Genomic DNA, 5182 nt, shown 5'->3' on the forward strand with positions numbered 1-5182 from the left:
AGATTTTTCTTCGATAATCGTCCCCTTTATTTCACTAAAAACGTCAAATTTTCTGACAGATTTTTTGTCGGTAATTTACCAAAAAATTTGTCTCTGTTATCGACAGATTTTTCCTCAGTAATCATCCCCTCCATTTTTCCTAAAACGTCAGATTTTTTGACATATTTTTCGTCAGTAACTAAAGTCAAACTTTTCGACAGATTTTCTGTCAGTAATTAGAGTTTGAAAAAGCATTCATAACTCTTAATATAGATGAATTTTCCGTCTGTAAATTTGTTAGTAAGGTAAAACATAATTTTTTTTAGATTTTTTCATTGCAAAATGAATACTTTAGATTTGTTTTCTAAATTTACTCCATCAAACACACTGTGAATTGAAAAAACGAAAGCCAAAAATCACATAGACAAACTTAATATTCATTACATCATATCTAATTATCATTCAAGAATAAAAGGACTCATGATTAATTGACAAAGTATGCTAATTTGAGTAAAGAATACATCACAAAAGAGTGTCTGAATCATACAAATTCTTCTTGTTGATCAAGATGCCATTTTTTGATAATGCACTATCATCATCATCATCATTATTCACATCAAAATGACTCAACCCAACATCAAAAATGGGTTCATTAGCAAGCAAACCACAGTGCCTCATAAAATTGTCAAAGGAAACCACTTTCTTGTGACGAATCCTGATGGAATTTTAAACCTTACATCCAGAAGTGGAGCACCCCCATTTTCACTATTCTAAGCTTCCTCTGAAATGAATTTCCCAACATCTACAAGGTAAGAAAAGGAAAGAACAATAGTCAAAATTTAAAAACCGTTTGAAGTCATATTAGATAATTGCATTGAGAAACTTACTGCAAATTTTCAAGAATCCCATTTAAAGAAGCGAGTGAAGAATGGCGGCTCACTCTCTTCATTGATAAAATATACTAGTGCTACATGAGATAAATTAATTTCTGTTCAATTTAAAAGCATGAGTTAGCAAATCTACAACTGTATTTAAAAAGTAGAACAGATATCAAATGTTAAAAGACAACGAAAATACATAAGTTGAAATTTAAGAGGTTTCTACTAATATAGCGGATATCAAAGGAATCAAAGTGTACGAGATTTCCAGACCCAAGCATTACTTGAAGATTGAAAAAAAATTAAACAGGGTCAACCAGATATGAAGGCCACAAATACAGTACAGAAAACTTCTCTGAAATAATACTTACATATATCAATTAGTATTTGAAGGGCATGTAAGTCCAGATTAGCAAACAAATGAACAGATACCCAAGCATCTTATTCTAAATAGACTATGGAGAAAATATGCATCCACTTTAGCTTTCTCTAAAACATGAAATTCCCTTAGAAGTTGTGCTAGAAAGTGTACGCTACAAGAAAAAAAGAGTTTAAAGGAACATACTACTAAGAACACTTTTTTGATCTATCAGTAACTCATGTAGACAATATCCACCTTCACTAGTTGTGATTTTCCAGGAATAACATTGGAAAAGAGATTCAGGTTTTATAGATTGCTTGTGATCACAATATCAAATACAAGACAATGATATAAAGCATGTTATTACATCATGGTAATTTCAACAAATTGATGCAGGTTTTAAAACCTTAAGAAAAACAGAAAATATTGAGCACCATACAACCAAATGTTTTGATTCAATAAACAATAGCAACAAAAATATGTGATGTGCAGGATAAAAATATTTATACAATAAAATAAGACTAAAATAAAATTTTAAGGGGGGCTAAACTGAAATTTGCATATAATTTACATGTAAAAAATTAAAATTAGGGGGCCATTGCCCACTTTTCCTACCACGTGGCTCTGCCCATGAATACAAGATTCAAAACGAAACACACAAATGTATATCATATGCCTCAAGAAATGAGAAAGTTGCATGAAGAGCTTTTGAATATTCCCGAACCTCAGATGTAGTAAATGCCTTGCATTCATATAAGTCAATAATAACATAATATCTGGATGAATTTAATTTCAAAATGCAAAGGTGATATATATTTATTTATTATACCTTTAAATCGGCACCAGCACAATAGACACCAGGAATTGAATTGGTGATGATGGCAACATTAGTGGAAGAATCTTGATTAATCACCTCTAATGCATGCTTTAATTAACCCTCTCATTAATTTGGTGTCTATAACATTCTTATTTTTAGCCCTATCCAAAGTTACCTCGACAATCCCTACCCCAAAAAAAGAATAAGTAAAATTACAGGTACACTATGATCAACAAACTTAGTCCTAGCATAATAACTCATATTACCAGAATTTGAGTGTTGGAGTTTTCAAAGCTTGACAAACTTAGAAGCGGAAGCCTTCAAAACAAGAGACATAGGCATGTATCTTTATCACAAAAAAGCTTGCTTTTATAATCAAATTATCACAATTGTGTGGAGATAACAATGAAAAGAAATTTTAAAGTATCAAACTTCAAATCTATAAATGGTATTTATAAAAGATATATCAAGTGGCCTTTGTCAAGGAACCGATCCTACATAATTTAGAACAAAAAGAAAGGACTTTTCAAAGTATAGAAACTTCATGGAATATAGAAATAAGATATTAAACATACATCGTTGATATAGAAATAAGATATCAAACATAGAATTTCTTATGAAATGACGTGCACATATATCGTTGTCCTGCTCCTCTTCTCCATCTTTCCTTCTTCTGCTACTAGACTTCCAAATTAAACTTTTAAATTCAAAGAAATGAAAAAAATAAATAAATAAAGAAGCATGTGAAACAAATTAGTTCCATCAAAAGCAAGGTAACATAAAAGCATCAAAATTACTTAAAAATAAAATTTTAACATTTGACACAACATCAATATAAAATCTAATCACAAATATATTCACCTAGTTGAAGGCATTTAAGATTTTAACATAATTATCTTAGAAGTCATATGGAATTAATATTTCTATCCAAAACAAAAAGTAAAGTAAAATAAGATTAGTTGATAATGACAAAGGTCTCTTGTTAACAACACAAGGATAATGTCGACCTTACACTAGATTTTGATTGATCACACTCAATGCTCTTTTGTTCTGCCCAAACATCAACAAAATTGGCATTTACTCGTCACATATAAGTTGGAAACCTTTAACTAGTAATCATATTCATCACTTATGAACTACATAGTTGATACCCTATGCAAACAGTATATAGATTGATATTGTGATAGTATACAAACCGTTGAAACTAAAATATAGACAGCATCCATACCTTAACCGCACGCCAGTGATCCAAACACTCTTGATGTACATATTTTGATGTACCTTACCATTTGCAAGGAGCAATGAAATCTCTGTCTGGGATGAAATAAAAGTAAAACTAATTAAATATAAGTAAATTTATATACAACTAAAATTTACAAATTCATATATTAGGGAATTGCAATAAATTCCAAATACCGGTAAACTGAGCCAAGAATTTAGAGTAGCAACTAAAGAATTAAGAACTACAACAAGAATTATTCATGTAATAGCTCGATATAAATAGTTCAAGCTCAAATTGAGATAAAATATTGTTCATTTCAAACTAAAGCAAATACATTTATCCATAAAAAAAAAATCACAAATAGAGTAGAATCGTGGAACAAGCTCAAAACAGGTGATCAAATCCCTAAGCTGGAAATTAGAAACATTTAAACAGAAAAAAGAGAATAAAAAGAGAAAAATTACCATCAGTTTCGAGATACCAGCATGTGAAGATGAACCTCTTTCATCACTACAACTACAACAAGCTCAATCAGCATCAACAGCAATAAGAAGACAGAAATTGCGAAGAAAATTGATAAACCTAAAATTGGCACAGAAAAATTAAGCCCTAAGCAACAAAATCACAAAATCAGAGTATACCTAAAATTCACGAAAGGAGATGAGAGCGGTGGCGAAGAGAGCTCTATAACGATGGCGATGGAGGGAGCAGACGCGACGAGAGCGGCAACAAAGGAAGCTCGTGCGGTACAAGGGATGACAGATAGATATCATGCGACGTGAGCAGCGGCGGAAGAAGCTCGTGCGATGGAGAGAAGAAGCAGCTCATGCGACGGAGAGAGGAAGAAACTCGTGTTTATTTATGTGGAGTGTGAATGGAGCTCGAGAGAGTGGTGTTAAGTTAGGTTTAACTCAATATCTTCCGATGGAATATTTTAAATGACAAACAGATTTTTTGTCTATAATAATTTAATAAAATACAACATTTTGTTCATTTAAATACATATGGATTTTCTGTTGGTAATTATTTTCTACAAAAAAATACTAATTTTTCTGACAGAATTATTGACAAATTTTCTTTTTCGTCTGTAATTCATGTAATTCATTTTTTTGTTTCCGACAAAATTTTTTTTGCAAAATCTGTCTGTATTTCCGTGAGATAAAATCTATTAGAAATATCCGTTTTCCTTAAGTAGTTTTCTAGTAGTGATTTTGTTATTAACAAAGAACTCAATTTTTTGCAATGTCTGTCTAAAAGAGTTTTATATAAATAATTAATATTATAATTGTCAAATCAGTAAAAATAATTAATTTATCTATCCAATAATTTTTTTTTAAAATGCTATTTGTATATTAAAATCAGTTATTAATATATTTGCGTATAAATACATATGTTATTCAAATTATTTTTAATGTATATTTATATTTCAACATGTATTTTATATTAATAACTGATTTTAGTAGTTAATTTTAGTATACACTTAATATGATTATAATTTTTTTTATTATTTTCAATATACTCAAACCTCTAGCTAAGTTAAAAGTTAAAACCAAGCGAAAGCACCCAAATATTTACCACGTCGTGTGTTATATATCAATTTGGCATTAGTAATATGAGGATAGATAATAATATCTTTCTTTTTTTTTTTTTGAAACTTTTACGGTTAAGATAGGTAATAATATGTGTGTACTAAAAGGTGGTGTGGGTAAACAAGCGTTGGTCCAAAGGCGATGAGTAGTAGCATTCGGCCGAAGACAATGGTCCATGCTTTGTTTTTTACCCCCAAACATCTCATACCACGCCATCTTCCATCTCCCTAACTTTCCATGTATATTTACTCTATTTCTCACACGGTCATCAACTCATCATCAAGAGCTAATATTGTTAATTTATTTTAAAAATAATAGTTTAATTTCATCACATCA

General features: G+C 30.3%; 1 long non-coding RNA gene across 12 annotated transcripts; it reads right to left on the bottom strand.

Annotated features, from left to right (window-relative positions):
• Nucleotides 331-4144, bottom strand: LOC107643419. 12 transcript variants are annotated; one of them, XR_002362731.1, is made up of 6 exons: nt 3899-4144; nt 3722-3767; nt 3264-3349; nt 2611-2732; nt 867-2353; nt 464-781 (listed from the first exon to the last, which is right to left on the bottom strand). It is a non-coding gene; the product is annotated as an uncharacterized LOC107643419 (long non-coding RNA). The 12 variants fall into 12 exon arrangements; XR_002362726.1 differs by having other exon boundaries at nt 867-2221; nt 2302-2353; nt 2611-3349; XR_002362722.1 differs by adding an exon at nt 331-366 and having other exon boundaries at nt 527-781; nt 867-3349.

Source organism: Arachis ipaensis, chromosome B05 (genome assembly GCF_000816755.2).
Source record: "Arachis ipaensis cultivar K30076 chromosome B05, Araip1.1, whole genome shotgun sequence".
NCBI classification, from domain to species: domain Eukaryota; kingdom Viridiplantae; phylum Streptophyta; class Magnoliopsida; order Fabales; family Fabaceae; genus Arachis; species Arachis ipaensis.